The 11,831-nt window shown below is 40.4% G+C and overlaps 1 pseudogene; it reads left to right on the top strand.

Moving 5' to 3' along the window:
- The first annotated feature begins 7,716 nt into the window (after positions 1 to 7,716).
- On the top strand, positions 7,717 to 10,076 carry LOC146955200 (uncharacterized; annotated as a pseudogene).
- Positions 10,077 to 11,831: the final 1,755 nt, after the last annotated feature.

The following is an 11,831-nucleotide window of genomic DNA, read 5'->3' as shown; positions in this document are numbered from 1 at the left end:
AGTAATTTTGTTTGTGTCGATTTCGTTTTCTTTTGATTCTTGGTGTCAAATTGTGTTAAAAATTTTCTAAGACTTGTGTGATTCTTGTTTGGCTCATAATCGTTGGTACTTGATGTTCGCTTGTGAAATGTGATTTCATGCTGAAATTCACTTCAAGATCATGTGCAACTTTCTTGTGCTTTTGGCTCACTTTTTCTTATAAAACTTTGTGCAATTTTGAAGTGATTTTGGTTCTTGAATTTGGCACATAATAGTGACTTTGAATATGCATTTTTTTGAGTGAGTTGGCCTCTTGATTTTGTATGTACTTGCTGTTCGGTTTGGTTCCTTATCATGGATTTTGTACTATGTGAATAATGTGTATTTCTTGCGTCAAATAAAGTGCAAATAGACTTGGAAATACTATGATTGTATTGCATGCTAATGTCCCTTAATTTCTCACATCATGATGAATTTAAAACTCTTGGAATATTACCATTGACGTGAGGATTATAGGCCTTAGTTTTGTCTTAGAATTTTAGTAATCTTTCAAGTACTATTTCATCTTGTTTTTTGATTAAGTTCTTGGTCATCTCTTTGTTAATTTCTAGTTACTTTAATTCTCTTTACTTGTTTCTATTTCTTTTCTATATTTTTGTGCTACTAACCGCTTTCCTTTCATGTTTCATGAGCATATTTCATTCTCCCATTTTAGTTTCATTTCTTACATATTAATTTGTACCAAAATTAGAATGTAAGATTTAGGAATTTTTGTAATATTTTCCTTTATGCACTTTTAATTTCTTGGCAAAGAGGCCATAGAATGTATCTAGGGTATGATGTAAAGGACAATGGACTCTAATAATGTACACCGACACAAGCACCGACACATGCACACACTTCACTTTAGATAAATAGCTAGAATATGCATGTTTAGATGTATGTTTAGGATTGTATGTTTAGATATATGCCTAGGACTCATACTTGGAAAAATCAATTTTTCAAAAAATATGAACAAGCTTCACTCAAAGCTTTTCCAAATAAACCTTGGGATCCAACATCCCATTGTATTTTCTTTTCCATTTTCTTAATCAAATTTCAATGAAAATAATCAAACTTTGACTTCTTTTGCAATTCACTAATCCAACCTCACAATTTCCTAATCTCATGCCCTCGAGGCCGCTTTCTATTCTTTCAAACTCCATTTTCAAACTTAAAATCAACCAATAAAAACAAAAACATTTTTTGGGAGAGAACTACGGTGGATTTGATCCCTTAAACGGGTACGTAGGCAAGGAACAAAATTCCTTCAATTCAAATAAAATAAAAATCCAAAAACATTCTTCTCCCTCCAATTCTTCATTTAGTAACTCTTAGGTTTAAATATCATTTCAAAATAAGCATTTAAAAATAAAGCGCGCGCGTAGAAATTAAAGACGGTTCCTATAGGATACTATAGTCGTTATGGGTGCCTAACACCTTCCCGTAGCGAAAACAACTCCCGGACCTCGATTCTCAAGGGTTTTGCTTACTTTTTCCCTTCCCAAGAAAAAATAAGATATCACCGGTTTAAAAGGTTCAAACGTAATCAATGTTTGACACCCGAAAACCAAGATAAAACATATTTCTTGTTAATTTTGTGATGATTTTTGCACTTTAAAACTTGATAAAAATGATATGATGCTTTTCTTGCTATTTTGTGATGTTTTGTGTAAAAAAAATTGTGAAAAGTACATGTTCTTGATCCCTAATCATGATACATGATGTTTGATTTGTGGAGTGTGAATTTGCAATGGATTTTCTTGCTGTTTGGAAGTGTTTTAATACATGTGAATATGTTGTGTGAGTTTACTTGTCTTACAAGTTATGTGAATATTGTTTGTGAAAATTAAATGCCAAATATGCCTAAGATATAGCATGATTCTTTGATTTGGATGTATTCTCATAATTCTCATATTGTTGATTGTGATAAAAATCTTTGAATATTGTCATGATATGGGAATTATAGGTCATACACTTGTCTTGTTGTCATGATAAATTTTAGGCATACTTTGCTAAAAGTTTAGTCACCCTTTTTTAGCTTTTTGCCACTTTGTTTAATGTTCCTTTTGCTTATAATTTTCATGCTATTATACCTTATCCTACTAACCATTTCATTTCATGTTTCATTCATTCATAAGCATTCCATACTTCATCTCCTCCTTCATCTTATTTCTTGCACTTTAAATTTTACCAAGAGTTAGAATGTAAAGATTTAGGAATTTTGTAATGTTTTTCTTATGCTTTTTAATTTCTTGCAAGACCATAGAATGTATCTAGGCCAATGATGTAAAGGACAATGGACTCTAATGATGTACACCGACACGAGCACCGACACATGCACACACATCACATAGATATTTTAGATGTATGGCTAGGATATGCATATTTAGATGTATGTTTAGGATTGAATGCTTTAGATGTATGTCTAGGAACTTTGAAACTTAGAAAAATCATTTTCCAAAAAAACATGAACAACGTCACTCAAATCATTTTCTAAATAAACCTTGGGATCAAAATCCCATTGTATTTTCTCTTTATTTTCTTAATCAAATTTCAATGAATTTTAATCATACTTCGACTTTCTTTTGCAAAATAACTAATTCAACCTCACAATTTCACAATCTTATGCCCTTGAGGCCTCTCTCTCTTATTCTTCAAAATCCAATTTTCAAACTTAAAATCAACCAACAAAAACAAAAAGATTTTTTGGAAGAGAACTACGGTGGATTTGATCCCTTAAACGGGTACGTAGGCAAGGAAACAATATTCCTTCAATTTAAATAAAACAAAATTCAAACACATTTTTCTCCCTCCAATTCTTCACTTAGAAAACTCTTAGGTTTAAATAAACACTTTCAAAATAGCATTTAAAAATAAAGCGCGCGCGTAGAAATTAAAGACGATTCCTATAGGATACTATAGTCGTTATGGGTGCCTAACACCTTCCCGTAGCAAAAACAACTCCCGGACCTCGATTCTCAAGGGTTTTGCTTATTTTTTCCCTTCCCAAGAAAAAATGAGATATCACCGGTTAAAAAGGTTCAAACGTAATCAATGTTTGACACCCGAAAACCAAGATAAAACAGTTGGCGACTCCGCTGGGGGGCTTCGAGAGTTACGCCTAGTCTTTAGTTCCACGCTTGCGCTTTCGTTCTTACTTGCTTTTTTTTTGCTTTCCTATGTGAATAAATATGTAAATTCTTGCAAACGTGCGGGGTGAGAATATCAAAGGTCCTACACCCGGGCTGAGTGAACTTAGGATTTAGGAGGGATATAATCGACAATTCATTCCGGGGGTTGCCTCGTGTTTTGGATTATGCGATCAATCCCACATAGCTGAGGCATTTTGGGGGTGATGTTGTCGGCGCGTGTTGTCGCGTTTAGGCACTTTACTTCTAATTGTTCTATGACGCTATGAACCGTAGATAACCGAACCCATCCATGGCCACTTTCTAGGATGTAGTGCGGAGGCTAAACCGAGTGTTGTCTCGAGTTTTAGTCGTCACGCGATACTACACTCAAGTTAGACCTTCTTACGGATAATCATGGAGCGAGTGTTGTCTCGTGACACCGTGATATACGTCGGAGAGGTTGCAACTTGGGAACCTTTTTTAGAACCCGGTTACTATCTCCTAAAGCCCTAGTTTCACCGGACACCGTGTCCACCCATGACTCCTCGACTTTGAACTTTAACCCATCATGTTTTCTCCGAACTTGAACATGATCATGCATACATGCATACATGCATAAATTTTTTTTCCATGCATTTACCGGAGGACTTAGACAAGTCATCTTTTGAACATCACGGATGTGAACGCCAAGTGATACCATCTCAACTAAACTTCTAGTTTTGCTCAAGATCTTCAAATAAAACCGTGTTTCTCCGTGATGTTCACAACCACTTTGACAAGTCTTCTGACAAAAAAGAGTCTTTTTGCATTTGCATATCATGCATCATATGCATCATTCATCGGTCACAAATGGCTTCCCGTGCTCATTGTCTCCTGGTTTTGTCCGCCGCAGTCTGAAAAGTGGCTCGTGCTCGTAAGGTTTACCAACCAGATAGAGTTCATCAAACAAGATTTTACAGGAGAAGAAACATGGCTAACTTTGAAGAAGAAAATGCTCAGCTCCGTGCCGAATTGGCCGCTATGAAAGAAGACTTGGCTAAGGCTCTTGACGCTATGTCCACTATGATGGCTGCACAAGAACAACCAGCCACATCTGTCCCAGCTTCTACTGAAGTAATTCCATCTATCCCACTGTCTACTGTGATGTCTGATGCTCGGTTTGCTATGCCCAATGGACGCCCTTATGGACTCTCAGCTTTCTATGCTCCTAATACTGCGGCTGGTATCTCTGGTTTTGCTGGTCAAGGACAGAATCCTACGACGACCTTTGCTGGTACAAGTACCTCTATGCCTCAAGTGACTACTGTTGTTACTGATCCTGTTGTACACACTGTGCAACAGGTAATTGATGTTGATACTCCGCGTGGACAAGACCCTGTAATGGAGGCTATGAGACAACAGTTAAGAGAGTTAGCTGGAGAACTCCGTGAGGTCAAAGCTAGCCGTGGGAACGGTGTTTCTGCTAAGGCTCGTGATCTATGCCTGGTGTCCCGATTTGAGGTTCCTAAGAAGTTCAAAGTGCCAGATTTTGACAAATACAATGGAACTTCTTGTCCACATAGCCATGTCATTCGGTACGTCCGAAAGATGGCCAATTACGCAGATAATGATGCGCTGATGATCCATTGCTTCCAAGATAGCTTGATGGAAGATGCGGCAGACTGGTATACGGGTTTGAGCAAAGACAATATTCATACTTTTGAAGAACTTGCTGCTGCTTTTGAAAGTCATTATGAGTTCAATACCCGCTTGAAGCCAAATAGGGACTCTCTTAAGTCCTTGGCTCAGAAGTCAGATGAAACCTTCCGTGAATATGCTCAGAGGTGGAGAGGGGCAGCTGCCCGTGTTTCTCCTCGGCTTGATGAGGAAGAATTGACGCAAACATTCATGAAGACTCTGAAGAAGGAATATAAGGAAAGAATGATAGTCTCTGCTCCAAACAACTTCTCCGACATGGTTACTATGGGAACTCGTCTAGAGGAGGCTGTCAGAGAGGGTATCATTGTTCTTGAGAAGGGTGAATCTTCAGCCAGTGCACCAAAGAAGTATGGTAATGGCCACCACAAGAAGAAAGATTCCGAAGTAGGGATGGTATCCGGTAACCCGTCTACAGCTGCTACTCACTTGCCTTTGCCCTACCAATACATGCAGTACTCTCAACATCCTTTCTTCCCGCCATTCTACCAGCAATAGCCTCTGCCACCGGGTCAACCACCGGTACCCGTTAATGCCATTGCTCAACAAGTACAACAACCGCCTCCTGCTCAACAGCAACAGCAGCAACAACAGGGTCCTCGGCCCAAGACTTATTTTTCGCCAATACCAATGCGGTATGCCGATCTGCTCCCAACTCTACTTGCTAAGGGCCACTGCGTCACCAGACCAGGCAAGCCTCCGCCTACTCCATTGCCTCCCAGGTTCCGACAGGATCTCACATGTGAATTCCATCAGGGCGCTCAAGGCCATGATGTTGAAGGTTGTTATGCTCTGAAATATGTTGTGAAAGATCTGATAGACAAATGACGGTTGACTTTTGAAAATAGTGTTCCTCGTGTTCTTGACAACCCACTTCCAAATCATGCTGCTGTTAACATGATCGAGGCTTTCGAAGGAGTTCGGGTTCCTAGAGAGGCTCCCGTTTTAGATGTCCGTAATGTTGCTACTCCTTTGGTGCCACTACATGTCAAGATTTGCCAAGCTTCTTTGTTCAATCACGATCATGCTTCTTGTTCAGAATGTCTTCAAAATCCTATGGGTTGTTGTGTGGTGCAAGATGATATACAGAGCCTAATGGATGATAAACACTTGATTGTCAGTGATGTTTGTGTGATTGTGCCAGTGTTTCATGATTCTCCCACTGAAAGTATGTCCCGGACAAGGGATGTTGAACCCTTAGTGATCAGATTACCTGGTCCGGTATCTTATGCCTCTACTAAGGCAATCCCTTACAAGTACGATGCAACCATGATTGAGAATGGGGTGGAAATGCCTCTGATATCTCCAGCTACGGTTGATAATGTTGCAGGAGAAATTACAGCTCTAAGAGGCGGAAAAGTCTGTCCACCCTTGTTCCAAAAGAAGGTGGTTACACCTGTTGCTACAATAACTCCACCAGTCGCTCCTCCTGTTGACAAGAACACCGGCCCATCAGGCCAATCTATTGAAGAGTCCAATCTGGATGAAATTCTGAGGCTTATTAAAAAGAGCGATTATAAGATAGTAGACCAGCTGCTGCAAACTCCGTCAAAGATATCCATCTTGTCTCTACTCTTGAGCTCAGAAGCTCACAGGAAAGTGTTGATGAAAGTACTGGAACAGGCCAACGTTGATCATGAAGTCTCTGTGGATCAGTTTGATGGAATAGTGGGTAACATTACTGCTTGCAATAACTTGGGGTTTGGTGATGATGAGCTCCCCGAAGCAGGGAAACACCACAACTTAGCTTTGCATATCTCGGTGCACTGTAAGTCTGACATGATATCCAATGTGCTGGTGGACACTGGATCATCCTTAAATGTAATGCCCGAGTCTACATTGAGACAATTGAGTCATCATGGAATCTCTCTAAGGGGAAGCAGCTATCTGGTTAAGGCTTTCGACGGGTCTCGCAAAGATGTTCTTGGGGAGGTGGATTTACCAATTACCATTGGTCCCGAAACATTTCAGATTACTTTCCAGGTCATGGACATCAATGCTTCTTACAGTTGTCTCCTCGGAAGACCGTGGACTCACGACGTTGGGGCAGTAACTTCTACTCTGCACCAGAAGCTCAAGTTTGTGAGGAATGGTAAGCTTGTCACTGTACATGGTGAAGAAGCATATCTGGTTAGCCAAGTGTCATCTTTCTCTTGTGTTGAAGCAGGGTCCGCTGAAGGGACGTCATTTCAAGGCTTGATTGTTGAAGGTGCAGAGCCCCGGAGGGCTAGTGCTAGTATGGCTTCACTGAAAGACGCCCAGAAAGCTGTTCGAGAAGGGCAAGCCGCTGGCTGGGGCAAAGTAATACAGATTCTGGAGAATAAGCGCAAAGAGGGCCTTGGATTCTCCCCGACCTCAGGCATTTCAACTGGAACTTTCTACAGTGCTGGGTTTATCAATGCTATTGCTGAAGATGCTGCTGAAAGTAGTTATGTGCCTACATTTGTTGTACCAGGAGGCACTGTGAGAAATTGGGAGGCCATTGATGTTCCTTTAGTCATGCATGCTTCCATGTAATGTGTCTTGTTGCTCATGTTTTTTGTTTTCAAAATAACAATCCTTTCGCTCTGCCCAAGGCGAAAGTGATATCATTGTAAGGGCATGTTTGTTTCGGCATTGCCGTTATCAATAAAAGTTGTCGTCTTTCTCACGACTCTTTGTTTTTTTTTACTTTTTAGTGCCTTTTTCTTGGAAATAATGGTAATGCCAGAAAAAACCAAAACATCTGTATTTTCTTATTAATTTCAAAAATCTGCATGAAAAACTTTTTCTAAAAAAATCATTCCAATCATATTATGCAGATTGAACCACAATAAACTCGTTGAACACAGTGACCCTATGGTTCCTCCAAATTTTGAATTCCCTGTATATGAAGCTGAAGATGAGGAGGATAATGAAGAGATACCATATGAGATTACTCGACTGCTTGAGCAAGAAAGGAGAGCCATTCAGCCTCACCAGGAAGAGATTGAGCTCATCAACCTGGGTATTGAGGAAAACAAGCGAGAGATCAAGATCGGTGCTGCACTCGAGCCAGAAGTGAAAAAGAAGATTACTCAGCTTCTCCATGATTATCCAGATGTCTTTGCATGGTCCTATGAAGATATGCCGGGTCTAGATCCCAAGATTGTGGAACATCGGATACCGACAAGACCTGAATGTCCTCCTGTCAAACAGAAATTGAGAAGGTCTCGTCCAGACATGGCTCTTAAGATCAAGGCTGAAGTGCAAAAACAAATCGATGCGGGTTTCCTCATGACAACTGAATATCCTGAGTGGATTGCCAACATTGTACCAGTACCAAAGAAAGATGGGAAAGTTCGAATGTGTGTTGATTACAGAGATTTGAATAAAGCCAGTCCAAAAGATAATTTCCCATTGCCTCATATTGATGTGCTTGTTGACAGTACGGCTCAGTCCAAAGTGTTCTCTTTTATGGATGGTTTCTCTGGCTATAACCAGATACGAATGTCACCTGAAGATAGAGAAAAGACGTCCTTCATCACTCCGTGGGGAACGTTCTGTTATAAAGTGATGCCGTTTGGCTTGATAAATGCTGGTGCTACCTATCAAAGAGGTATGACAACTCTGTTTCATGATATGATTCACAAAGAGATTGAAGTATATGTTGATGACATGATTGTGAAGTCAAGTGATGAATAGCAGCATGTCGTATATTTGAAAAAGATGTTTGAAAGATTGAGAAAGTACAAGCTGCGGTTGAATCCTAATAAATGCACATTTGGTGTAAGATCTGGGAAGTTGCTAGGCTTCATTGTCAGCCAAAGAGGCATTGAAGTTGATCCTGATAAAGTCCGAGCCATCAGAGAGATGCCGGCCCCTCAAACTGAAAAGCAAGTCAGAGGTTTCCTCGGACGTTTGAATTATATTTCAAGATTCATATCTCACATGACTACTACCTGCGGACCAATTTTCAAATTGCTCAGAAAGAATCAGCCTGTAGTATGGAATGATGAATGCCAGGAAGCTTTTGATAGCATTAAAGAATACCTGTTAGAACCACCTATCCTTGTCCCGCCAGTGGAAGAAAGGCCTTTGATTATGTATCTGTCAGTGTTAGATGATTCAGTGGGTTGTGTTCTCGGCCAACAAGACGAGACCGGAAAGAAAGAACATGCTATCTACTATCTGAGCAAGAAGTTCACCGACTGTGAGACTCGGTATACAATGCTTGAAAAGACTTGTTGTGCTTTAGCTTGGGCTGCCAAACGCCTGCGTCATTATATGGTAAATCATACAACTTGGTTGATATCCCGAATGGATCCAATCAAGTACATCTTTGAGAAGCCTGCTGTTACTGGAAAGATTGCACGTTGGTAAATGTTGTTGTCTGAATATGATATTGTGTACAAAGCTCAGAAAGCAATCAAAGGAAGTATCCTTACCGAGCATCTTGCTTGTCAACCTCTTGATGATTACCAGCCGATTAAGTTTGATTTCCCTGATGAAGAGATTATGTATCTGAAAGCAAAAGACTGTGAAGAGCCACTGATCAGTGAAGGGCCAGATCCCAATAGCAAATGGGGGTTAGTCTTTGATGGTGCTGTTAATGCTTATGGTAAAGGAATTGGGGCCATTATTGTAACCCCGCAGGGGCACCACATTCCTTTCACTGCTCGAATAAATTTTGAATGCACGAACAACATAGCTGAATATGAAGCATGCATCTTGGGCATAGAAGAAGCCATTGACCTGAGAATTAAGCACCTTGACATCTATGGAGATTCTGCACTTGTTATTAATCAGATAAAGGGTGAATGGGAGACTCATCATGAGAAGTTGATCCCTTACCGTGATTATGCAAGACGTCTGTTGACATACTTTACCAAGGTTGAGCTGCACCACATCCCTCGGGATGAAAACCAGATGGCTGACGCTCTTGCTACTTTGTCTTCCATGTTTCGTGTGAATCACTGGAACGACGTGCCCGTAATCAAGGTGCAGCGTCTTGATAGACCCGCTCATGTGTTTGCTATTGAAAATATGCCAGATCAAGCTGATAAAGATGTGAATAATGGAAAACCTTGGTATCATAATATCAAACAATTCTTGCAGAATGATGAATATCCACCTGGTGCTTCCAACAGGGAAGAAAAGACCCTGAGGAGATGGGCTAGCATTTTCCTTCTAGACGGAGAAATCCTATACAAGAGGAACTATGACATGGTCTTGTTGAGATGTGTTGACAACAAGAAGCTGAGAAATTGATGCATGATGTACATGATGGTACTTTTGGGACCCATGCTTCGGGCCACACCATGTCAAGAAAACTGTTAAGAGCCGGCTATTACTGGATAACTATGGAGCGTGACTGCCACAAACATGCTAAGAGATGCCACAAGTGTCAAATTTATGCTGACAAGATTCATGTGCCTCCACATGCCCTCAATGTTATATCTTCCCCATGGCCTTTCTCTATGTGGGGCATTGACATGATCGGAAGAATTGAACCAAAGGCTTCCAACGGACATCGTTTCATTCTAGTGGCAATTGACTATTTCACCAAGTGGGTTGAAGCTGCTTCCTATGCAAATGTGACCAAGCAAGTGGTAGTAAAGTTTATCAAGAATAACATCATCTGTCGATATGGTGTTCCCAACAAAATCATCACTGACAATGGTTCCAATCTGAACAATAGCATGATGCAGGCTTTATGTGAAGAATTCAAAATTGAACATCATAACTCTTCTCCTTACAGGCCTCAGATGAATGGTGCAGTTGAGGCCGCTAACAAGAATATCAAGAAGATCGTTCAGAAGATGGTCACTACTTACAAAGACTGGCATGAGATGCTACCGTTTGCCTTGCATGGTTACCGTACTACAGTGCGCAGTTCAACCGGGGCAACTCCTTTCTCTTTGGTATATGGTATGGAAGCAGTTCTCCCTCTGGAAGTGGAGATTCCTACTCTCCGAGTGATCATGGAAGCAAAATTAACTGAGGCTGAATGGTGTCAAAGTCGGTATGATCAGTTGAATCTGATTGAGGAAAAACGTATGGATGCTATGGCTCATGGACAGTTGTATCAAGTGCGAATGAAGAATGCTTTTGACAAGAAAGTCCGACCTCGAGAATTCAAGGAAGGCGAACTTGTATTGAAAAGAAGAATAAGTCAGCAACCCGACCCAAGGGGCAAGTGGACACCTAACTATGAAGGTCCTTATGTTGTCAAGAAGGCTTTCTCTGGTGGTGCTTTGATTCTTACACACATGGATGGTGTTGAACTCCCAAATCCTGTTAATGCCGATATAGTCAAGAAATACTTTGTCTAAAAAGAAAAGAACAGCGTGGTAGGTCGAAAACCCGGAAGGGCGGCCTAGGCAAAAATGCGCTTCCCGGTGGATCGAAAACCCGAAAGGGCGATCCAGGCAAAAGTTAGGGACAAAAAAAAAATGAATATAAAAAAGCTCGCTGCGATTGTACGCAACTCAGGCAAGAATGAGCGCCTCGATGAGCCGAAAACCCGAAAGGGCGGTTCATGCAAAAATGAGGTTGACAATGAAAGACAAGTAACTATATCTGGCAAATCACCATCACTCCTTGGGGCATCTGCAACTATCAAGGATCGTCTTCATCAGAAGCTTCTGTACGTGTGAATTCAAAATTTCTATGAAATGTAGCGGTCATCGTGTTCAATGTACCACCAACCAATAAAATTACCATTTTCCAAGCTTTGTAAATCTGTGGAGTTATGCCTTTGGCTGACTTTCACTCTTCTACATCAATTTGAGCCTGTTCTTTTGTTTGAAACTCTACTTCTTCTTTCTACTTTCAATGCTATATACAAAATATTTTCTTTCTACTTGATAATGTCAATGTCTAAAACAAACATTTTTGAAAATTGAAAAATCTTTTCCTGTCTATTTTGAAAGCAAACCTGAGCAATAGGGTACATTTCAATGAAACATGCATGAATGAATGAGTGTCAATGTCTACTTCAATACATGTTACGAGCAGGTTACT

Source organism: Medicago sativa, chromosome 1, assembly GCF_051527215.1.
Source record: "Medicago sativa cultivar Bolivia chromosome 1, Bolivia_mono, whole genome shotgun sequence".
NCBI classification, from domain to species: domain Eukaryota; kingdom Viridiplantae; phylum Streptophyta; class Magnoliopsida; order Fabales; family Fabaceae; genus Medicago; species Medicago sativa.
The sequence above is the reverse complement of the archived record's forward strand: the minus strand, read 5'-3'. Positions and strand labels throughout refer to the sequence as shown.